This window comes from Eumetopias jubatus, unplaced genomic scaffold (genome assembly GCF_037043125.1).
Source record: "Eumetopias jubatus isolate StellerSeaLion01/CBP00866 unplaced genomic scaffold, mEumJub1_p1.0 scaffold_13, whole genome shotgun sequence".
Classification (NCBI taxonomy): domain Eukaryota; kingdom Metazoa; phylum Chordata; class Mammalia; order Carnivora; family Otariidae; genus Eumetopias; species Eumetopias jubatus.
Window position 1 is genome coordinate 28,699,847 of NW_028274819.1, and position 25,683 is coordinate 28,725,529.

At 44.3% G+C, this 25,683-nt stretch overlaps 1 pseudogene; it reads right to left on the reverse strand.

Annotated features, from left to right (window-relative positions):
* Window positions 1-262: 262 nt before the first annotated feature.
* On the reverse strand, window positions 263-915 carry LOC114196922 (calmodulin pseudogene; annotated as a pseudogene).
* Between the last annotated feature and the right edge of the window lie 24,768 nt (window positions 916-25,683).

Consider the following 25,683-nt stretch of genomic DNA (forward strand, 5'->3'; position numbering starts at 1 on the left):
CCTGAGGTAAACCAATTTTAAATGTTTTGTTTTCAGTAAACCGGCTATGACAATTTATACTAACAAATTGAACTAGAACCCATTTGAAGAAGTTTTAAATTTTTTTTTTCATTTTTTGTTTTTAATACAAATGCCTGACTGTGCTCAATTGTCAAGCTGCATGCATGAAAACCTGGCCAGCCCAAACAGTGTATTAATCAGAGCAAACAGAACTTCAAGGAGTCCATTAGGTGCTTCCTTATTATTAAGGTAGTATAAGTATTTATATGGTAAAACTGATGTGTAGCTTGATCTTTAGGGGACAGGACCACCAACCGATACATGCAGATTTTGTGTGTGTGGACAGAAGGTACTTTTGACATTCAATTTTGCTATATAGAAACGGAATGAGTAAATGAAATTTTTTTTTTTTTTTGCAAGAGGTAAGTAAAAGATTCAATTTGATTCTTCTAGAAGGGGGAAAAGGAGTTGAAAGTAGGCCTTCATTTTGCAGTCATCATCTACGAATTCTTCATAGTTGATTTGCCCATCTCCATCAATATCTGCTTCTCTGATCATTTCATCTACTTCTTCATCTGTTAGTTTTTCTCCTAAGTTGGTCACGACATGACGTAGCTCTGCCGCGCTGATGTAACCATTGCCATCCTTGTCAAAGACTTGGAATGCCTCACAAATTTCTTCTTCACTGTCTGTATCTTTCATTTTTCTAGCCATCATAGTAAAAAATTCTGGGAAGTCAATGGTGCCATTTCCATCAGCATTCACCTCACTGATCAATATCCTGCAACTCGGCTTCTGTTGGGTTCTGACCCAGTGACCTCATGATAGTTCCAAGTTCCTTTATTGTGATGGTTCCATCGCCATCTTTGTCAAATAGGGAGAAAGCTTCCTTGAACTCAGCAATCTGTTCTTCGGTCAGCTGATCAGCACCTTCACTGCTGCACTGGTTGGGGGGCTGCAGGGGTGCAAAACAGGGGGACATGAGACCCGGCCACACCGCAGGGCCCGCCCAGGCACAGGGCGGCCCTCCCTTCCTTATGAGTCTAACATTTTCTTTTCTCTAGCTTACTTTATTGTAAGAATACATTCTATAATAGACATAATGCACAAAATACATGTTAATCAACTTTTTATGTTATTGGTAAGGCTTCCGGTCAATAGTAGGCTATTAGTAGTTAAATTCTGGGGGGAGGCAAAAGCTATATGTGGATTTTTGACTGCAGGGAAGTGGGTACCCCTAACCTTTGTGTTGCTCAAGGGTCAGCTGTAATAATATCTCTATTGAGATTTTCAGCCCTTCAGAATTACTTTACATTTGATCTTCCCAGAAAGTCGGTGAAGAATGTATGAGATAGGAATCTTTATGAACCTTCATTTCATCCATTTAACATGGATTGAAGCAGATTGAGGCTCACAGAGATTGTCACACAGTTAGAAGCAGAGCTAGGTTTAGCTCTTTGAAGATCTTTCTTAAGTCTTATTCTAAGTACCAATCTACAAAGGGTGAAGTGTGGCCAATGAAAAGCCATCACAGGGTGCGCAGGCTTGGAGCGGTGGGCTTTGGGGCAGGAGGGGCTGTTCATTGTAGTGCTGTTGCAAGTTCTTCCTTCTTCCATTTCCTCCCCACCCAACTTCCAACCTGTGTTAGAGAACAGATTGCTCCTTGGCTGTGGTTCAAAGAGCAATCATTGAGGGTAGATCAGTTAGGAAACTTTTGGTTGCAGGTGACCGAAAATCCAACTCAAAGTGGACAAAAGAGAAGGTTGTTGATGGGCTCCTATAACTAGAAGTCTAGGAGTCAACTGGGCTTCACGATATGCTCCATCCAGTGCCATCTACCTCCTGTTACTCTCTTGATCCCCCCCCACCTTCTCCCTGTGTTGGTCTCATCTCCCACCACTAGCAAAGGATATTAGCAATCTTCCTGGGACTCAGGACAAGAAAACTCCCAGAAACCCACAACAAGCCTTCTCTGCATTCCATTGGCTCGAAATGGGTCAGATAAATCATTCCTGAACCAATCACTGGAGAGGATGGAGTTAGCTTCAACCAGTCAGGCCCAGCTAGGAGTGGGGTCAGTTTCTCCTGAGTCACAGGGGTGGTAGTGGGGAGCAGGGGATAGGTAGAAGATGGGAAGAAGTATTACCTGATCAAAATGGGAATACTGAAGTTCTGTTAGTGCTTTCTTCTAAAGAAACACACCCTCTCCTTTCTGCTCTCTCGTTGGGCTATGCCTGAGACCCTTTCTTGAGCTACAGCCCTTCTTAGTTGATTTATTTTCTTTCCTTTCCTCCTTCCCTCTCTTTCATTCTTCCTTCCTTTCTTCCTTTCATTCATTCATCGAATATCCTTTGCACCATGTCCTATGCAGACACTGAGGTGCTTAGATGGTCAGGACACCACTGTCTTTCACACGGGGGCTCCCTTCTGACATATGTAGCCAGTGTCCTGCAGGCTCAGTGAGCAGCCCCCTCAGGTGTCCTGGAGAGGTCATGAGCAGACGGAACACGGGTGGTCCTGAGAGTAATGGCACTAATCAGGAAGTTTTTTCATTTAAAGGACAGAGCAGCGAGGCAAGGAAGAGTGATTTTTGTCAACCCAGAACCGAAATATCACATTAAAATGCCTCCTAGCACCGAGAGGTTTGTCCATTAAATTTAATTAAGCTTTCTTTAGATTTGCATGTCTCCAGAGATCTATTACTCCCAGGCGACAGAGCATTTGCTTTTACCAGTCTTTGCATTATTCTTTCTGCCCAGAAAACCGCTGTGCCTCTATTGTCTACCAGAATGTTCAAACTTAGTGGCCAAATACAGGCGTGGGAATAGTGGAAATTTTTCCTACACGGTCCTCTGGCAGTTTCTGTCTTCAGTAGCCTCTTTAGCAAGAGCTCTGAGATCCAGGTGCTTTGTTTTCCCTCTTAAATGGGAGTGCCTTTAACAGAGGTTTATGTTGTGTCGAGGGTAGCCTCTCTGCATCTCTGAGATTCTTGTATCTCTCAAGCAGCTCAGACATTCTGGAAGCTGAGATTCCTTCAAAGGGACCAGCTGGGAGAGGCATGTGCCCAAGCCAGACTCCGAGTGGGTGTGAATTCCTCAGTTCCAAAAAAGAGCAATTCTGTCTGATGTGCTGTCCGGGCCAACGCTTACCCTGGCAACTTCCTTGGTAGTGGAACCCTGGCAGGCGGCAGGGGAAACATTTCAGTGTTTTCCAGCCCTGGAGACCTGCTCCATCCTTCTCCCCTTGGAGGAACATGCCACTCAGAGCTGCCACATTAATGCTGCTACTGAAAGCAGCAGGTGACACTCCAGCTGACAGCCTGACACACACGTGCACACCCCTCTCTCATCCCCCACATCCAGGCGCAGGAAGTTGAAAGGAGTGCGTGCTCCAGCTTACAACCGCCCTTTCCCCAAGGGTATTTTTAGAATGTTAACAGGTACTGCAGGAGCAGAGGGTGGCTCTCTGGTCAAATGTCAATACACAATATTGGATGAAACAAAAATAAACAGGTTTCTTGCAGAAGATCTGAAGATGTGTATATTAGTGTCTTCTCCCTGGGTACATGTAAATTACTAAATAAAACAAAAGGGAATAGCTTTAATGTTAATTACTCTATCAAGATCTGCAAAAATAAGATTGCCTTATGTGTTTACCCCTTAAAACAAGATTTCAAGATTAGAATTCTTTTCCACCAATAGGCCTATGGAAGGAGGTTACATGACTTTTAGCTTCAGTTTAGTCTCAGCTGTAGATTCTTCCAGTTGGGTTGCTAAAACTTTTGAAACCCTATTTGGACCTATTTGGTGACTGTGAGTTAGACACCCTCATGGAGAAAGCAAGAAAGCTGAAAGCCAACTCGAGTCAGGTTTCTGGGTAAGTTAACTCATCTGCTCTTTATGATTTGGGTCTAGTCCATGGAGTGGAATGGTTGACGTGGTCTTATCTCTGAAGAGTTGGTCCCTATTGGAGTCTTTTGTGACAACAGCACAGTAACATGGGAATTAGATCAAAGGAATGGTTGCAGCTGGTATTTTTTTTAGGATGTGTAATGGACTGAATGCTTTCATCCTCCCCAAATTCATACGTTGAAGGTCAAACCCCCAATGTGATGATCCTTGGAGGTAGTGTTGGAAGAGGTCATGAGGGTGGGGCCCTCATATGGGATTAGTACCCTTATAAGAAGAGATACCAGAGAGCTTGCTTGCATTCTCTCTTTCTCTCTGCCATGTGAGGACACAAAAGAGAGCTCTCACCAGGAGTTGAGGTCGCTGGCACTTTGATCTTGGACTTCTCAGCCTCCACAACGGTGAAAAAATAAATTCCTGCTATCTAAGCTGCCCAGTCTATGGTATTTTGTTATGGCAGCCTGAGCCGACTGATACAGCATAGTTAGGTGACAGTGACAGAAACTCGAAACTGCTTTGACAATACGAAAATGTGCTGGCTCACATAGCAACAGCCAACAAGAGGGCAGGCTCTGCGGCTGACTTCGACAGATGTTTCCAGCCCTGATTTCTGAGGTCCTCTTGTTTCCGCCCTCTTCTGCACCCCAGGGTCACCTTCAGCATGGTACTAAGGTGGCCGCCGTCATTCCAGGCCTTGCATCCCAGGCGGAACTATATCCACAGATGCGGAGATGGGCTTTCCTGAGGTGTCCCTCTTAATAGTAAGGACACTTCTTCCAGAAGCCCCCTCAACTTCCCTACGTAACTGATTGGTCCAAATGAGACCACATGTTTATGGCCACACCAGTTCTTCAGGCCATGTTTTGATGGGGTTAGCTGTGAGTTCCTATAGCAGGGGACCAAAGGGTCCCCCGGCAGTCAGCTTGGGCTGTTGAGAGTCCACCTCTGGAGCTGTTGAGAGTCCACCTCTGGAGTCCACCAGCCACTAGACTCCACACAGCGGAGTGGGGAGTAATGAGTATTCAGGAGCTCACCAAAGTGTTTACCTCATAATCCTTCAATTCTACTTTATTAAAAGGATTTAAGAATCTAACCCAGAAAAAATTTCACATGAGCCAATATCCTGTAAACACTATCATTAAAAACCTCATCCCCAGATCCGTAAATTATTCTTTATTGCTAAGAGGATATTATATCATAATGATATCGCGAGTGAATTACCAGAATGAATGTTACAAAAGTCTTTATGCTCATCTATTGGTCGACAAGGGAAAACAGGAATTTAGCAAAAAATAATATGCATGCCTTTGACAAGTTATAGTTTATTCCTTGCCAACACATTTTTCCCCCTGAAATGAACTCATTTATGAAAAGATTTTGCTGCCTTGGTTAAAAACTATCCAAGGCTTGTAATATCTAAATGTCAGAGAACAATGGGATGCATGCATCTTGATTGCTACAGTAATTTGTACCAACCAAAGGGGAAAATTACTGATGGACCAGATACCGCAGGTGAATAAGTCTTTGGGTGCACTGAAAACTTTCAGAGGGCTATTAGCTTCCTTCCCACTGTCATTGAGTAGACAATACTTCACTTTCTTCCTCAAATAGCCTAGAAATTAGAAAATAAAGAAAATTAGATTTTCTAGACAGGCAGAGATAGGGGCACAAGCTTTACCATTTGCCAGCCTGTGACTTTAGGTGAGTTACTTAAGCACCATGGGCCTCAGTTTCTTCCTCTCTAAAATGGGAACGGTAATTTCTACTTCTAAAAGTTTTATGAAGGTAAAAGGTAATGCGCATAGCTTAGCCTAGTACTTGTGACATAGTTGGTGTTTAATGAATGATTAGCTATTATTAAAATATCCAGGGCATTCCAGAGGTTACCGGATTCTTCAGGAAGAGGACTTTTAAGTGAACCTGGACTTCTATGGATCAGTTAACTCTTAGTGGACTCCATCAAGCCAGAGACTGAGCTGGTGGTCACTCTGCGGCCACCCACGGTGACCACAAATTAGAAGTGTTTTGAGCCTGAGTTTGTCATGTAGATTCATGAGATGGACCAAATTTGAAAGCAATGTTTGATTGAAGACAAGAACTAAGCCTAAAACAGAAAAGTCTCTGGTCTGATGTAATCTTTCCAGGTTTGTTTTTTTTTTAAAGTCTTCTTCATGGTTCCTCGGTTGATAGCATGAAAGACAGCATGTGTAAAACTTTTTCATTTTGTTCTTTTTTAAAAGATTCAGCTTTCTTAAAACTTTTTTTGGAAGTGCATAGTATACCATAAACAAAATTTAAGCAATATGAAGTGAAAATCCCTCCAAATTTCCCTCGAGATTGGTTTGTATCATTCTTCTAGAACTTCCAAGCATTTATGAATGTAATAAAACTATATGTATTTCAATATATATGGGAAAATATTCCATCAATTACATTAGGAGGGAGAGGGAGAGAGAGAGAAGTCCACCATTCTGTGAAATACTTCTCCACTTGGTGAACCCCTTTTGTGTGAATGCATAAAGTCCTATCTTTTCTAACAGCAGCAGAATATTTAATATATCTCTCACATTTTGGTTGTTTTTAACCTTTCATTATTAAGAAAAAAACCCAAAAGAATGAACATCTCACGCATACAACTTTGTGCACTCATCTGCTGTCCTTGTTTTTAAGTAGCTCATGAAACTTTTAAAAATGCAAAATATATCTTTGAGCACAACATCACAAATGTATCGGACAGATCGTAGACAAACGATCAAATCCTATGCAAGAAAAGCAAACTGAGCTACTTGAGCTTAGCTGAAACCTTACCAGTCTTTGGGTCTTGTGGTTCAGAAGCTGCCTTGCGGGGTAAGGGAAATTCTGCGCAGTGTCCTAGGGTCGCCATGAATTCTGGGGCATTTCCAGAACTACCCAGGCAATTCTTCTCCAGTGGGCTCTGTCCAGCGGGTACATCAAAGTGGACTTGAACAGGCAATGCTTTCTTCTGTCTTCCAGAAGTTTCACGCAACTACACAACAGAAGGAGGCTGCAGTAAGTTTTGGAGCAATTTATTCTATCTGATGCCAGCAGGTTAATTCATTTTTCAGTGTGGGGATCTGTTTATGTAACTAGGTATCCATGCGTCTGTCTATCTATGTGCGCGTGCACACACACACATGCAAACATAGAGTATTTTCCCATTTTTTTCCTGAACTTTCTACAATTTCAGAAATATCATTGACCAAAGAAAAACGTACTCACCCAAGGCAAAAAATACCTCCCAACGCACCGTTTCTCTTTATTGGTAAAGGAATTTCCATGGTATTTCATCTAAGCACAAAGTCTCAGCTCTCCCAATGTAGTAGACAAACATATTATTTCCTTCTGGTACATTAATTTTTGGATTACTTTGGGGGACAAAACACCACCAAAGTAGTGGTTTGGCTATAAACTCCCTTGACATTTGGCCAAATGTCCAAATAACAAGGATGTAATTGCCTTCAAGCTCTCACTACTGAGATTTTCTGGCCACCTCCCGCATAAATGAAAAAGTTAGCATTTATACTTCTGTGGTAATAAAAACCACAACCCATCATAATATTTACCAAGTTGTGATAAGATAAAAGCTCACTTTGGGGGACCTCAGGAACAATATTTAGCATAGGCATTTAAGGAGTGGTGAGCATTGCCAGAAATGACTTTCTAGAGAGCTCATGGGATTTTAGCTTCTCTTGTTGTGCCACGAAAGGTGCAAAGACAGCTTCTAGATTCTTCCTCTTGAGGTTTTCCTAAGTTAGTGCCTGAGATGTTGCCTGAGGTGCACAGAAAGTTCAGGGTGAGTTTGTGGGTGACTAATTGGGGCTTCCCTTTGCACTTCTTGGGCTTTCCTGTCGTCTTTGGAAATGAATCCATCCTCCCATGGAGGGTCCTTCTCTGGGACTGTGTTTTCCAGAACATGGGACACACATCTCTAGTGGCAGGAGAGAGGTTTTAGGTAGTATCCAGCCTCTAGGCATTAAGGAAACTTGAATCATAGAACGAGAAATTTACTCCTTTCCTAATTCTTTGTGCCTCTAATGGCCCAGAAGAAAGCCTCTGTATGTTTGTATTGCCCTTGAGCACACACTAACTTCCCTTTGGAACAAAGAGAATTCAGGTTTCAGGCTCAGCCCACCAAAATCTACATAGAATTTAGTAACTTGGACATTTGTCTTTAAAGTGACTTCCCATTTCTGGTAGGCAGGTGTTATTGATTTCCTATTCACGGTAACAATGCCAGATTTCTTCGGCAGTACTTTTAAGTGAAGCTTTTCAAAAGTGAGTTACTTAAAAAAATAAAAAATAATAATAACACAAGTAGGATGTAGATGAGGCCAAATCCACAAAGGTGGTGTGGGAATGACCGAGGTTTCAGAGTCTGAGGGAAAGCTCTGGGAGCCTTCTTGACACTGCCCATCCCCTCTCTCGTTCTCCTCTCCTCTCCTCCACTTCACTTAGACCTTGCTGGCCTCCCCGAAGTTTCCAGAGGATGCCTTGCGTCTCTGAGCCACCTCTGTGGTTCCCTCTTCTAACACTTCCTTCTCCCCGACTTCTGGTTATTCCTGCTTATCAGATAAGACCTGTCTCAAGAATAGGGGTCCTCCCTGGCCTCCCCCTTCCTTCTGTGCCTTTCTTGTGTTGGGCACCCAGAGATTCCCCCCATCAAGGCACTTCTCACACTATGTTGTCATTGCGATTTGAATGTCCCTCCCACCATGAGCTCCTTAAGGACAAAGACTAGGTCTTACCTATCTGTCTTCCCACATGCTAGGTGGTGCTTGGCACACAGTAAGGACCCCAAAGTATGTGTCGAGTGAAGGAGTCATGGTGAATAAATGAAGAAGGAGAACTTCTCAGCTGCCTTGTGAATCTATTGCTGAAGCATGCACGGCTACCCAGAGAGTCCGCCCACCCTGCGTGTATGCACTCGGGGAGCAGCTAAAGCTGGGGACGGACCCCTCCCTGCAGCGAAAGGATCTTCTGCCTATTAGTTGTGCGTTGATGTTAGCAGCGAGGTCCGCACTCACCAGGACGTCGCATGGCTTCTCAAGCTACTGGAAGGGGCCTGGGACGGGCGGCTGGTCTAGGCGGGGCTGAGCTAGGAAGGTTTGGATAGAGACTTGGCATCGGCAGCACCGAGGTTACAGCATCGGCCTGGGTGGACCTTCAGAGGATGGAGGGAGGGCGACCAAACAAGACACAACACCTTTTTTCTATTATAAAATGAATACCTTCTCATTACAAAATACATTGAAGACCATAAAAAGAAGGAAGGAAAGGGTAAAGAAGGGCTACCTGGAAACCTTCCAGATTTTTTGCTGCTTTTGTTTGTTTGTTTGTTTTGGCTGTTAAAAGATGGTTACATTTACACTGCAAATGCTGTTTTTGTACTCTGGTTTTGTCATATTTTTCACGTGCTTCCCTAAAATCTGAAGATTTCTCTTTGCCTTTTATCATTATAACCTGTATACCTTTGTTAGAAGGAAAACAGTCGTCATGCATATAGTAAATAAAGAAAGAGAAAAGAAAGAATTTGTCTGCCATTTCCCTCCCCGGTGTTAATATTTTCACGTGCATTGTTCTAGTCTGTCTCTCTCTCTCCCTTCTCCTCCTCCCTGTGCCTGAGTGTGTGTTGTAACATAACACTAGTGGTTACCATGTGCAGAATCCCTATGATATGCCAAGCACTGTGCAAAGCACTTCACCAACATTTTCTGATTTAAGCATTCTTTCAGCCCAGTCAAGTATCATTCCCAGAGGAATGGAACAGGTTTAGAAAGATCAAATGCCTTGTCCAGAGTGACACGTTCGTGAAAGAGCTGAATTTACCTGCAACTGTGTGAGATAAAGCCACGGCTTGTATCCCCTACATCCCCCTCCCCCACCCGGTCCCCCACCTCTCTTTCTGATTGCTTTATAGCCATCCAGAAGAGTAATCTCCGTAGTAGAGGCTCTCAGCACTAACTGTGGATTAAAATCAACTGAGGTACTTTAAAGAAAGTGTGGATGCTGGGGCCTCTAGTCCAGATCTTCCCACTGGGGCTGAGTCACTGGTGTTTTCCAAGCCCCCCAGACGACCCATATATGTAACCAGGGCTGAAATGCAATGCTTCTGAGTTCACTTGATTTGTGGTGTCTCTACTATGGGAAATGCAGTGCCTGAAAACAGAATCGAGGTTCCAACCGGTCTGCTAACAAATAAAAACAAAGCAGCATCTGGCCACTGTGCGAAGGACGATTTCCACATTCATACATCTTCCACTGGCACTAAACTGAAAGCAAACATCAATCCCTGCACATATGACCTCTGAAGAGAATAAGGTGGGCCAATGGATGGGAGAAAGCTGGTCTTCAGGATCCCTAAATGCAAGTGACCCAAACCTTGGACATATGCAGAATATTTTGGGTCCCTGGTCCATGTGCGCCTGAGTGGGTGCTTAATTTCCTTTTTCAGACCTCAGTAATTTCTAGCAGAGTGTGTAGAGTTCGTGACACAAACACATCTGGATCTGGGGGTGTGGATCTGAAATATTTGCAGGCCGATATGTTGGGAACAGATGTTGAATTGGCAGCCAGGGATGATGGGGTGATCTCATTGGAGGCCCCATCTGGGGCTTTGTTTGGAGCAACACAGCCTTCCCTGCTGACATCAGCTGTGCCCTAAATGTGGTTGCTTCCCTGCCTGCCCAAAGGCGTCTTGGAGCCTTCTCCCTCACAACCGGGGACACCCGGGACCTCGGCATTGCGCGTCTCCTGCAGAAAATGTCAGGAGGACGGAAAACAGTTGCTTCTTAAAGGAGACGAGGCCTAATCACTAATCAAGACTGGTCCCAGCCAGCCTCCGCGTCAGCTCAGAAAGGAGGCTCCGGAGCTGCCGGCCAGAAATAGGAGTCAGGCCCCCATCCCTCTGCATGGTGAGCAGAATGGACTGGGAACCACACAGCCAGCCAGAGTTGGGTCTGAATACAGAGTCTACCACTTTCTAGCCTTTCGATCTTTCGTGGAGGAGTCATTTCTCTGAGACTGTTTTCTTGTCTATAAATGGGGAACAGGAAAGCTACTTACTGGATTGTTCAGAAAATGAGATGAGTGGCTGTCACCCATGGCAGGGGCTCTTGCCTCTCCCTTCCCCTTCACAGAACTGCTTCTCAATTGCATATCGTCATCAGAGACCCATTTGCCGTGGCCGAACTAGCAATTCAACAGAACTCCATTCAATAAGTATTTCAAGGACCTCCTGTATGCTGGGTGCTGTGGTCCTCATCGTTCTACGTGCCGTCTGTCTCTGAGCCGTCATTCATGCTCTCCCTTTACCTAGAACGCGTTTCTCCTTATTTCCTCCCGTTCTCCTCCAACCAGGTCTGTTTTTACCTTCTCACTTCCATTCTCCTGGCTGGATGTCATCTTGCCCCTTCCAGATGACTAACAGTGCTTAGGCCAGACATTCTCAAACATGAATGCATGTAAGGGGCACCCAGAGTGTTTAATGCTCTGGGCTTACTGCCCATGTCCACAAGACAGAGATAGCCATACTACCCCTCTCTGAGTTGTTTGTTAGGTATTAGATGAGATGTCGTGTGTGAAATATTTAGCACAGTGTGGGACATTTAGTAGATGCACAATAAATGTTGGCTAATTTAAAGACAACGTATTCCAATAAATAATCATTGTTTATATAATGTAACAAATTTTGGCCATAAGTAGAAGAGGAAAAAACATTCTGGGACTGGCAGTTGAAAGAGCAGGATTGCAAAATCCAAATTGATTCCTAGACACCAGCTTCTGGAAATGTGACTACACTACTCAGAGTTAATGAGTTGCTAGAATAAAGTTCTATGTGGAGGGAAGAGGTTTCAAGTGCCAAGTTTTATCCACTTCAGTTCTCATGCATTGTAACCCTTGGCAAATCTTCTTTACCCAAGAGTTCTGATCCTGGCTCAGCTTTCTAGCATGGTACCAGTTAATTACGGTAATAGGATAAGGCCTTCTTGGGCAGCGGGGAGGTGCTGGACAAGTGTGGGACAGCAGGGTTTGGGGTAGAGGATTTATTATAAGCCGAATAAGTGGCACCGGAGGATTGATGAGGAAATTGTGACCACTTCAGTGAAGCAAAGGGCTGGTTGGGTGGGGGTGGGGAGCAGCACAAAAGGAAGACTGGGGAGGATATTGGCATGATTGTTTCAAGGGGATCAAGGGCCATCCCAATGTGTGAGCATGGACGAAAACTGGATGGGTTGGGAAATTGCCCTGGCTGAAGACAGAATCAGTACAGACAGGAAGAAGTGATGTGTGTTATATGTCAGGGCCACGACTTACCCACAGGCCTTGGAGGAGTCCTCCAGCATGAGAGGTGCCTTTCCTCTGGCTGCATGTAGCAAGCCCAGCTGCTCTGGGAAGGGAGCTCGCCCCACCCCTTCCACCAAAACAGTCCAGTCAGAGCCCATCCTGAGGCCTCTCTCTGCTGACCTGGAACATGCACATGGGTCCTAAGATCCAGAGTTCCCCGACTCCGAGATGTCAAACATCAGCATTCTTTCTGTCTTTGACATCAGTCCACTTGAGCTCCATTTCCTCTGGTTAGCACACGATTTGGGTTAGAAATCTTAGCCTTGATCACCTCACTGAGTCTCAGGCTCCTCACCTGTAAAATGGAGATCATTCAACTTATCTTACAAAGTTGTTAATAGGAGCAAGTGAGAGAATGGAGAAGTGTGTGATAGAATGCGATAGGATGGCTGAAGAAATGAGGACTGTCTCAGCGATTAACAATCTGAGGGCTGCTCATTCAACGCCCCCAACCATGTTGTACCTCTCTCCCCCTTTGCTAAATGAGGAAATGATGGCTCGGAGAGGCTAGGTCACTGGTCCTAGGTCACAGGACTGGAAAGTGGCCCAGTTGGGGTTTGAATCCAGGGCTCTCAGACTCTAGAACACCACCCTGCCTTCCACATCAGGTACCTGCACATCTGTGGGTTGTCTGGTTTCTGAACACAGCCAGTGTTAGCTTCTCTGCTGGGCACAAGAAGCCCACTTGACTTGCTGACTCTCGCTCTAAGAGCCCTGCTTCTTGCCCTTTCTCTTCTCATTTATCCACAGACCCCCAGATGGCCATGGAGGTAGCCAGGTGGCCAAGAATTTCAGTTAGAGAAAACTCCATTTGCTTTCCATCCAAGATGATCGTGTGTTTTCCAGGTACAGTCAGAAGCCCTTGATGCACAAGAGCAGTTGAGTGTGGCTGGGCAGCCCCTGCATTTCTGAGTCAGTCCCAGCAGAGAGCTCGCCCGTGTTGTTATGTGTCCTTATTTGTTAAGGATTCTCTGTGTTGAGATGCAACCTAATTAGGATTGAGCTCAAAGCCTGTTCGTTCGGGGGCTTAGTTCATAAAAGATTAATGTTCATTTTCCTTGGGTTTTGTTGCAGAATTCAGCTGGAAAAAATCCAGGGTACAGTTTTCCTGGAGAAGTAGCACTTTGGTGGTTTGTGAAAATCCCTCTTCCCTTGTGTTAAAACCTTGGCTTTTTTGTCCTCCTCCCCCTCGGCCTCTACCCTAGCATTTTAGTTTCTGAAGATGTATGAGAGGAAAAACAAGTGAATTCTGGAATTAGAGAAACCTACTAGAGATATTATTCAAAAGGAACTCTTATGATTTTTTTTAAAACAGGTGGCGAATTAAACAGGGCCTATTGGAAAACAGTTCTGCATTCATTCACTTATTCATTCCACCGTTCAGCAAACATTTACTGAACACCTGTTATATGCCAGGCACTGTGCGTGTGTGTGCGTGCGTGTGTGTGTGTGTGTGTGTGTATTACATATTTCACTTGATTTTTCTTTTTGTGATTTGTTTGAGCAATGTAATTCCATCATTAGAGTGCTAATACATATGAGTGGGTAGCTTCTGACAGCACTTCTGTAGAAAGAAAAACATACCTATCCAGTTAAAAGAAAAATCTTCCGTATTTTCTGATAATAAAAGCAATATATGCTGATGGTTACGATGCTGAACAATATGGTTTGATTACATTTCAGAAGTAATGACATTTTATAATCCCAACCCCTAGAGATTTTAGTTGTTAATGGATTGGTGTATATTCTCCCAGGTTTATTTTTCAACAATAAACTATAATAACAATACAACTTTATTTACAGAAATGGGAAACAGCACTTTTCTTCTGCAACTTGTGCTGTTGACTTAGTCATGTGCCCTGTCGGCACGTGCTGACCACATTAGCCCAGAGAGAACTTCGTCGTCGTTTTAATGCTGTGGGGTATCCCATTCTATAACCTCATTTATACCACCGCTTCTCCCCTCAAGATATTTTGGTTGTTTCCAATTCACTGTCATCACAAGCAATGCCTCAGTGGATCTCCTCGCAGCTAAGTTGGGGCATTTCTAAGAGCATTTCTCTGGATAGATCCCTAGAAGTGAAACACACTGAGTCAAAGTGATGAATGCTTTTTTGCTCATTTCTCCATCGTATGAAATGTCAAAACCCTTTACACCCTGAAATTGTCTCTTCTGCAATTCTTCCCCTCATACGTCCTCTTTTCTCTAATTCCATGCCTCTCAACATAATTTTAAAGTAAGCCCAAAATGCTAATAGGTGTTGGGGGAGTGGGCAATGGTGCTCTAGATTTGAAAGGAAGAAAAAGTAGAATGTAGCTGTTAATCTTCTTTGCTCAGGGCATCTCCAGCTTCCCGTGAGCAAACAAAAACAGACTATTCTCCTCCTTTGAGTCAACATCCTTGCAAATTCTTGCTGAGGTGATCTTTTTCCCAAGAGAGCCACAGACCAGGTTTGCTTTTCTCTATGTTGTGTCCGGCGACCTGGCTGGCAGAAAACAATACTCATGGGTATTTGTAGGGGAGGGCACCATGTAAGTGTAATAGTGACCATATTCCTGAAGGACACAGTGGCAACTTGACTTTCTAAAACCCTGCAAATTGTCATCACAGGATAAAGCATCTTAGCGATGTCAGATGAGTCAATTCTGTGTTTCGTAAACTTTGGAATAAAATAGTTCCATCCCTAGTTCTCCAATGTAAAATATTTACCAACACGTATCTCTCCAAAACCTCCATTTTACTACTTTTGACATTTTTCTCTTTGTTAAAACTGAAAACCCATAACTGGATATATTGTAGAAATGTACATTTATTGATGTAGGCATCTCTAACATTTTTACTTCTCTTGGGCCACACTTCAATGGGAGACCTGTGTCCCCTCACCTAAAAGACCCCAAGGAGGCTTTCTCCAGAAGGCTGAAGCTACAATGCTTCTCGGCTCCTGGCCGATTTTGCTAACTCTCCAACAGAGGGCAGTACGTTTCTCTCATTGGGCTGCTTAAGTTTGAAAAAATATAAGTAAAAACAGATTATTTTCAGCATCTCCAAGATGCTGAATCCAAGCACCTTTGTCTTTATTAAACTCACTCTGGCCCACTTCCGAGAACAATATGCCAGGGAATATTTCAAACATAGGATAGACATGAGAGATCCAAGTGTTCCTTATGCTAGGAATAGTACAATCTGTTAGGTTCAAAACTGTGAATGCAGTCAAGTATTTTTCTAATGTCCTGAAGTTGTTCTTTTTTACTGCTTTGGATTTTTGCTTGAGTTTTGGTTTTTTAAATCTCACTATGCTGGAAGGTCAAGAGAGTTAATTTTGAAGAATCTGTGATTGTAAATAGTTTAATTCATCCCAGTACTATTCATTATCAAGTTTTATCTTTTGTCAATTTGGATATTTCTTATAGGGGAAAAAAAGAAAAGGTTAGAAGCCTAATGAGTTCCAGAGCCGAGAAAGGGGGCTGGGAGCGAGCACACTTTGTTGTGCTGATGGAAAGATCTGCCACTCTTGGCGAAAAGCATTTGCCATCAATTGCAAACAATCCCACACAGTTTCCCTTAGATTGGCACAATGATTTTCAGCATAATGAAGAGTTGGGTCCGATGCCAATCACTGTCTGTCTGCCAGTTAGAGTTTCCATCCTTCAAACTCCACCACAAGGGAGATAAGGCTGAAGAAGAACTGCCCAGAGAAGTCTGGGAGCAGAACAGGAGAAAGGCAGAGGAAGGAAACAGTTATTGCCAGGGCTTGGGCTTTGCCCTCTCTGGAACACTCTCTGGAGACGGTCCGGTATCCTGAGGGCCTCGGCCTGGCTGGCCTGCTTCCTGGGGGAGCCACTGAGACCTGAGCTGGGTTCCCATTGTTTGCATTCAAGTGAGAGTTTGTCTCTCAAGCTGGCTCCCATAACCAAGGGGCTTGGCATTCATACCCTGTGAGACCCCCTCCCTCCCCACCCTGGGAATCTCCATCGTGCCTGTGACTCACTTCTGCCAATAGGATGTGGCAGAAACGATGCTGTGCCAGTTCCAAGGCTTAAGAAGGCCTACATGATGTCACATGTGTGCTCTTGGAAGCCATCCACCGTGTCGGAAGTCCAGCTACCCTGCTGGAGAGAGTCCACCCAGAGGGCCCTGGAGGATGACTCCTCCTGGAGAAAGATACCACCTGTGTGTGAGGAAGCCATCTTCGCACTCCGACCCAGCTGTCTTCCCATCTGATTACAACGACAGGGGTGATTCTCAAGCCCCACCAGCAGAAGAACTTCCCAGCCGAGTCCAGTCAGCTCACAGACTCATGAATGGTAATAAGAACTATTTTAAGCCATTAAGTTTGGAGGTGGTTTGTTATGCAGCATTAGATAACAGAACCTATTGTTTTCGCACGTTTTGGGTGAATGGTCTTGATACCTTCGGAGGCATAGAGTCTGGTTGCCACAAGAACTGGGCTTCTCCCTCTGCCGACACAAAGGAGAGTGAAGGTGGGATTTCTGAGGCAGAAGAGAGGTTCTCTACTGTGACCAGGAGACCTGAGGTCTAGGCCTGGCTCTGGAACCAACTAGCTGTGACTTCTTTACTAGCTGGCAACTCTGCTCAGTCATGAACTCCGTGAGGCCAGGAACCAAGTTTTATTCATCAATATATATCCCCAGCACCCTGCATGTGACCAGAATCTACTGTGGTTAGATAGGTGTTAGCTGGGTGACTTATAGGTGAGTTAATGAAACAGCTCGTGACGACCATCTCATTTATTAGTCTTGTGGCCCAGCCTTGGGTTTGTTCTTTGGGGTTCCGGCCCCTCATAGACATCTTCAGCAAAGGTTGAAGACAGCTTTGGTGGGCTTGAGCTCGCCAACTAAAGCCCAGCCAGAAATCAGGCCCAACCAGTAGTCACCTAACACTGTTCACAGAGTCTTCAAAAACTCTTGATTGATGTCACCTGAGACCATGGTCATAAACTCAGATGCTGGCAGGACAGGTAAAGAGAAGAGTGCAGTGAACATGCCCCATGCAAAGATCCCAGCCCCTGTGGCCCTCCCAGTGACGGTCACCGTGCGGGGTTGTGAATCTCCCAGGAGGGCTGGTGCTGGCCTTGCGCTCACTCTATCCCCAGCCTCCAGACTAGTGCTTGGCACCGAGATGTTTGTTGAACCAAGGACTGAGCCTGCTTCCCTTTTTAGAGCCATGGGAGAATCAGCAAAGAAAAAGGAGAGGTGAGGAAGGAGAAGTAGAAGGGGGGAGAGGGGGAGACCAAAACTAGTTACAACTCATCGAGCATCTACTACATGCCCACTGTAGTAACAGAATTTTTCCCGGCATTATCTTGTAAACCCTTACAGCTGGAGCGCCTGGGTGGCTCAGTCAGTTAAGCAACTGCCTTTGGCTCAGGTCACGATCCGGGGGTCCTGGGATCAGGCCCCGTGTAGGGCTCCCTGTTCGGCGGGGAGCCTGCTTCTCCTTCTGTCTTCCCCCCTCCCCTGCCCTGACTGCTCGTGCTCACTCTCTCAAATAAATGGAGAAAATCTTTAAAAAAATAAAATAAAATAAGCCCTTAGAGCAAGCGTGAGAGCCCGATTTTGGGATCGCTGTATAATAAATGAGAGACTTGAAGCTCAGAAGGTTTAGGTATATCACCCAAGGTCACACAACTAGGAATTGGCTGAGCTGGAGTTTAAACTCAGCTGTGCCTGCCTTTATGCTTATCTCATATTTAGACGACTCAAAACAGCTTTCCATCTTCTCAGGACTAGCTATGCGACCTTGTCATTCAGTCTCTTCGTCTGCAAAATGGGAATGATAATAGTATCTACTTCATAGGGTTGTCGTAAAGATGAAACTAGCTGAAACATGTAAAATGCTCAGAATAGTGCATAGTAGTTGCTCAATAAAAATTAGCATTCTGTTCATTTTTGTATTTTCCTTTTTTACTCTTCCACTGCACTCTAACACTGACTGCACCAAAAGTCAGGTGCCGCTCCTGGTAAGTTGCCTAAAATTCAGAATCTACTGTCTGTTTTTACATTTTATTTAAATTTTTTCCAGCAATTTCTCTCTCTCTCTCTTTTTTCTTTTGGTTACTGTTTTTGTTTGTTGTTTGTTTACTGTCTGCTTTTAAACCTCTGTGTTAATGTGAGCTAGCTGATCAGAATCATATCTTCTAAAAACGGATCAGGGGAGAGAAGTTGTGGTGATGAGATGTTTTCAGATATTAGAAATAGCAGCGGAGGGAGAAGACCTAGGGACCACCTTCCCCGCTTGGCTGTGTGACGCTGCAGTTCATGCCACCTGTCAGAGCCTTGGTTTCCCCATCTGTAATGTGAAGACCGTCACGAACTGCTCACGTCCCTCTTGGTGCTGCTTTGAGGATTCACTGCAGAGCTGCCTGGGCTGCACGGTGCCATGGACGAATGAAGGGGCTGGCCCGGGATGCTGCAGAGTCCCCGGAAGCTGGGGCAAACCCCAGGCAGGCCCACAGCCCCTGGAAGACGGCTGAGCATCTGAATAATGAACGTGTTATTTAAATGGAGTTGTGGTCCTGTGGAGTGCTGAGAAGTCATTTTCCACAGCTCACTGTTCTCCTAGTCAATGGGGCTTGACTTGATTATCCTTCCTCCGGGCTCTAGGAGATGTGGGCAACATTTGAGATTTGTTAAAAATTAACTAAATAAAATTGCCCCCTCCTCCCCAGCAATAGTTTCTGTGAGTGATGGGGCTTTCAGAGGCTAATTTCTTAGGTGGGTGTAAATCGGAGCACAGAAAATGCACTTCATATGTCTATATACGTAGGGCTGTGCATGTGTAGCTAGAATTTTTCATATTTAGAGAGGAGAGAAATGAAAACAAAAAGCCCGAATAGGAGCCTCCAAATAAGAGGGAGCCTCATCGTGCTGATTTCACAGAGGCTGCCCCGTTTGGCACCTGTCTGTCAGGCAGTCTGTCTGTGCTAGTGTTTTTATGGTTGTGTGTCGTCAAACAACTTGAAATGTTTTAAACAAAGAAAAAACATTTATAAGTAAATTAATTAAAATGATATTTAAAATAATTTTTAATAAAGAAAGAACCCTTTTTTCAGATTCTAAAAGTACACTGTGGAAAATTTGACGAGCGCAGAAAATAAAAATCACTACGACCATCCCATTCGGAAATGACACTTCAAGCGTTTCCTTGCCATCTCTTTTCTTTTTTAAATACAGATTCTTAAGCACTATTCTTTTTTTAAATTAATTTTATTTTATTATGTTAGTCACCATACATTATATCATTAGTTTTTGATGTAGTGTTCCATGATCCATTGTTTGCGTATAACGCCCAGTTCTCCATGCAATACGTGCTCTCCTTAATACCCATCACCAGGCTAACTCATCCCACCCCACCCCCCTCCCCTCTAGAACCCTCAGTTTGTTTCTTAGAGTCCATAGTCTCTCATGGTTCGTCTCCCCCCCCCCCGATTTCCCCCCCTTCATTTTTCCCTTCCTGCTATCTTCTTCTTCTTCTTCTTTTTTTAACATATAATGTATTATTTGTTTCAGAGGTACAGGTCTGTGATTCAACAGTCTTACACCTTGCCATCTCTTTAATGGACACACATAAATCGACATAGAAATGCCTGGGCAAAATTGGACCATGCTGCATTTCTGCATTGCTTTTCTCAGCTCACATTGTGGTGTGCACTTTTTGGCTCCTGCATTGTTGAATAGCTTTCAAAATCATGATTCTTAAAGGTTGCATAATTTCATCAGATGGATGGGGGATGATTTATTTAAACACTTCCTAGTTGCTGGAAATTTAGGTTGAATCGGAATAACTTTTCCATGAGAGAAAAAATGATGCTAGCTATTTATGAGGCAACAATGATTTCTCACCCTGCATGAAGCAGCCAGCAATAAAAGTCAGCGACACAATCTGGTATGTGATGAAAGGTCCAGAAATGGCCAGGAAATGGATGGGGAAATTGTAAGGGATGAAGTGAGTTATTAATGTTTATTATTTATATGGTACAGTAAATACATACAGCTCAGGACCAAGCATTCACTCGTCAGCGACTCACAACAAGTCAATGGCGCCTCGGAGCCTGGACAATGCTGAAATCTACAAATCAAGGCAGCACCGTTAGGCGACATGGTGAGTTAGCCATTCCTGATGGAAGAGCTCCTTCTAGACCATCTCCATGCAAGTCCGTTCCCTTTGCCTGGGGATGGGTTTCATTTCAGAGGACAAGACCTACAGTCCCCTGACAATTTGCAAGACAGAAAGAGGGAGAGAGAACGTGTGTGCGCGCGTGTGTGTGTGTGTGTGTGCGCGTGTGTTTAGGAAGGAGGAGCAGTGGCTATTTCCTTTGTATCTTCAGCAGTTTTGTCCCCTGGGACAGCAGCCTGCAGTGGCCACACCCTGACCTTTGTTTGTTAATCCGAGATGAGAAGGCTTCCCCATCCAGCTCATGTACAGAAAACAGATTATTATTTCCAATTTATAAATAAAAAAATACAGTCAAAGACAAGTGCAGTGATGATCAAGACTTCTCTTTGCAAATGACAAACTAAAACTCAAGACCCAAAGTCCCACATCATGACAACACACCAGCTGCCGCCATAGGACAACATTTGTGAGTGTCTTCCCGGCTCTACTTTCCTTCACTATTTATACTTATTTTGCAGTAAAATCTCTTTGATGAAGTAGAGAAAGGTAATTTGAGGAAGAAATTTTCTCATTCTTATAACCAGAAATGGGGCTTCCCCTCAAACCCCCTAACCCCAATGCTCTTGATTCTTCTTTCCCACTCTATTTTTCTCTAAAGCACATATCCTATCCACCATAGTGTAGACTTTATGTAGATTTTACTTAAAAACCAAAATCTCTCCCCATTAGAAGTAAACTCCACTAGAAGTAGGTCCTTTCAATGCAGTGTGGAGGTAACAGAATATATCCATGATAGCTATGATTTATTGAGTACCCACTATGTATCAAAAACCTTCCAGACATTACTTTAATTTTTAGAATAACTAGTAGGAGGAAAGCATTTTTACCATGTTTCTACAGGTGAAGAAAACCACAGCTCAGAATGGTGACTTTGGCACCTCAGGGTTACAGAGCTCTTACAAGATTGCTTTGTAATCCAAGTCAGCCTGACTCCAAAGCTGTTTCTCCTCATACTGTTCTGGCTTTAGAGGGTTGAGGAGAGACAGTGGCATCCAGCTAGGTCTTTCCTGGCTTAGTGTCTAGGTGATGACTCAGGGACACGGAGCAGGTCCTGGTTCTCAGGGCTTTCCAGGAAGGGCTCCCCATCCCCTAGGCTTCTTAGCTGCCATTTTCTCCTGACTGACAAATCCCTTCGCTCCCTCTTTCTCTGAAATCATTACTTATCCCTGTAAGGCATAGACTTGGACTCCCTCAAAGTTGCTTGTGGGTTTATCCGATTCTGCTCTGCGTGCCAAGAGCAAAAGAACCCTTGGCAGCCCAGAAAGGGGAACATTTAGAACATGGGGCAACATGGAAGTCAAATTTTCCCCACTTCTTACGTGTTCCTCCAAACTGGAACCAAGCCCTTGATGTAGACATAGTTCCAAAACAGAGACATGGGGAGTTTTTGTAAAATGGCCCCAGAGAATCTAAAGCTGTATCCTTTCTAATGAAGGCACCACTTTGGACATATGCATGCATTAACTCAGAGGTGGGAAGTTCCTTGGGGGACCTGGATCTAGATCCCTGGCCTTATCCTTTGCCAGCTCCTTTGGCTTTTAGATAAATATTTTAAACTCCTTTTAAAGAAATAGCACCTGAAGATTTTCATCAAAGAAAATATGACCTTGCAACTTAGTATGCAAATCAAAGCAAGACAGGGATGCTCGGGCAGGAGGTGGAAATCCCTCCAACAGCCCAGCCTTGCCTTGCTTTTTCCCTCCATCCCAGACCTCTCTTCCCCTCGACCCCTAGGACCTCCGGAAAGAGGTCATCTGCGTCAGAAGAAGATGACTTCTAACAGCCCAGAAGTGGCACAGGGCCATCCCACAGGTCTCCGTAACCATTACAGGTGGTGATGGACCCACTGGAAAAAGTGCATTCAGGTACATTCAGGTGTACAGCAGTCATGACTCTGCACAGGCCAGGCTTAAACCAACACCCCCAGTGCTGGGAACAACTTTACTGGGTAACCCACATGGGGCAGTGGGCATAATAAGGAAGCATATTATCTGAATATGGAATCAGTAGTTTTCCATGATGTGGCTCTCAATGTTCTATTTTTTTTATTTTTTTAAGATTTATTTATTTACTTATTTGGGAGGGAGGGGCGGAGGGAGAGTGAGCAAGAGAATCTCAAGCGGACTCCCCGCTAAGCATGGAGCCCGACGCAAGGCTCATCCTCACGACCCTGAAATCATGCCTGAGCCAAAATCAAGGATCAGTTGCTTAAATGAGACTGAGGGACCCAGGTGCCCCTCAATTTTCTATTCTAACTAGCCATGAACTTTATAATTCTTATATCCGTTCAAAGAGAATAAAATCTCAGATTAAATTTTATAATTTATGAAACTGATTTCATGCATTCATTAATTCTGCAAGTACTGCCATGTGCCTATAATGTGCCAAGCCCTATTCTGGACACTGAAAAAATAATAATGAACAAGATGAATGAAAATCATGTAGGTTTCACAACTCAATCCTATTTTTGACAATTATAAATAATATTTTTCCTCTGGGTAGTTGGGTTTATGTTCCCCAGTACCTCCTCCCATATGACCACCCAACAGTTAACTTCTTTCCTCCTAAGAGGAGACTTTTTATCTGAACTTCCTCATGCCATCAGAATGGTTATTTTCAACTGCTCTCTTAAAAAAAGGCATATGTTCAGATTTGCTGCACTACTTATAACACAAATTTAAAACAGTTTATGATCAAATGGCATTTTAAAATTTGTCTTGATTCATGTGAAAGTAATTTGGATTCACATTAGTGTTCTGGAAACTGATCATTAACACTTTTTAACTGATTTTGTAAACACATTTTGCTTCCAAAATAAACATAAACAGGAAAGGAGAGCACTTGGTGTAGCTGAGGCATGAAGACACACACATTGAGAGGAAGGGCAGGATCCCCACCATAAAATGGTGAAAGCATTTGGGAGTCGTTTGATTACCAACTCACTTCATGAAAAATCTGCAAGAAAAATGTGAATAATTTAATATTTGCCTGATGGGGAGATTTCAAGCTGCAGAGTTGTTTGTCTATCACGGATCATTGCAAATAATTAAGATGGGGTGGGAGGTGGGGCCTGATTAACGTTTGATAAGTCAGGAGAGGGGCAACATGTGGCCCATACGAGCGAATTGGCTGGGCTGCCTCCATCTTAGCCAGCATGGGAGTTTGGGAGATACACAAAATCGGAAAGGCATGGTGGTCCAGCCCTCCTCCAGGCAATGCTGGGAGCCCCCCACAAACATCCCCACGGAAGGGTTGCCTGGCGTCCACCTGGATGCATACCTCCAGCAGCTCTACTCACCTTCTTATGATATCCCATTGACCCACATGCTTTAGTCTGGAGCAGTTTAACATTTAAAGGTACATCTTCCAAAGGAGCCCGACATGATTGTACGTGCCTACTGATTCCATGGGAATCTGATTCCTAACCCCGCCAGCAGCACTCTTGTACCTCCTTTTTCTTCCCCTGGTCGCCTCCCATTATCACACACTCTCATGGACATGCTTCCTTCAAACTTTCCTCAATTGCGTCCACCCTGCTCTAACTCCACAACACCTACCACTTCTCCTCCTCCCGTTTTGCTCTAGATTTTGTAGGCAAACGTGTGAAATAACCCTGGGGTCCTTCTGGAGCACAAGAAAGGAAAAGGAACTCCTTAAGTAAGACCAGACTATTCCATCGAGCCTCTTACATTGAACTGCAATGTGACACCTTGAGTTGACAGAGCACGGCGGTTTTGGAACCCAGGTTTGGGAGTCAGGAAAACTTGGGTTTTCATCCTGCCCTTGCCCCAGGGTGAGATCCTTCCTCTTCCCTGAGCTTTACTTTTCTGATCCATAAAACAGGGAGAACAACACTTATTTCCTGTGGGTACAGCTGGGGTATACATAAAGCTCTTGACACAGTAGATGTTAGGTAAATGGATGGTGTAACTCTTCTTACCACTCCAATCTTGCCCCCAAAAGTGCCAACAGCTTCTGGTGCCAGAATGTTCTGAGCTGCTCCCTCCTCAGTGTTAATCCAATTCAACAGATGTTGACTGGGCACTTGTTCCTGTGAGAAACTGTACTGGGGCTGCAGATTTGGAGGTGACAGAGACAAGGTCCCTCTTCCGGAGAAGCACAAGCACTCACTTGTCATTCCTCATAGAATTCAGGCAATGGAACCAATAAACTAAAGTTTACCTTTACAGAAGGAAAGGGAAAGAGTCTGCTTTCAGGTAAGTCCAGTTGTTTTGCCTCTGTGTTAGTTTGAGGTTGGTGAAGTAGAAGACAAGCTGTTCTACTACCCTTTAGCTAGAGGTGGGTCCCTGGCCTCTTGAAGCCTCAGTTTATCCTTCTGTGAAATGAGGGTGCTACATCTTGCCTTGCCTGCACCTCTAAGACTTTGTGAGGGAAAAAAATAAGAGAGTGAATGGGATTTGGAACTGTAAAGTGCCATGCAAACCTAAGATTGCTGCTATCCTTAGTCACTTAGTGCGCGTGACCTTGGATCCACCAATTTTTCCCCAGCCTCCCCCTACAAGTTGGAGAGGTTGAGCCCTGAAGATGGTCCAAGCATAGGAACGCTCAGCTGGCCCCCCACCCCTATTTTGCCCTGACCCTAACAAACCGGAAGAGCCACAGGGCCCTCAGCCATTGCCGGCAAGAATGAGGACTCTGGTTTTAGGTGACAAGGACAAAATTTAAACTGCCTTGAGAAAAAAAAAAAAGAAGAATGCACTGACTACGTAAGGTGCTCATGAGTCACAAGACCACTAGGAATACAATTTCGGGAAATGCTCCTGCAAATTATATAGTTTTGGGAAAGGACTTCTCTCTCGGGCCACAGTGACTGATCCATAACAGCCAGTGTGCCTGATGCTGAGGGCAGCCGTCGAGCCTGCGCAGAGGGCAGGCCGGAAGTGCCAGAGTTCCTTCTGACACCCCAGGCAGCCTGCAAACAAGGAGCGGCAAGAGTTGGTGCATAAATATTCCAGCTTCCTCACTCCTCATTTGGTGTGTCTCTGGTCTGGAACTGGGTGCCAAAAGGGAGTGCCGGAAAACTCGGTAATCAAGATAAATTAGGTTTGGAGTCAGTAGTTCTGAAAAATAAAAGTCAAAGCAAAAATGCCATGCATACAAAATGTCAAAATTTTAAATAAGACCGGCACTGGTATTACTGATTTTTCTTTTTGCCTCAAGCTTTCATATGGCCTCACTGGGCATTGGTGTGTG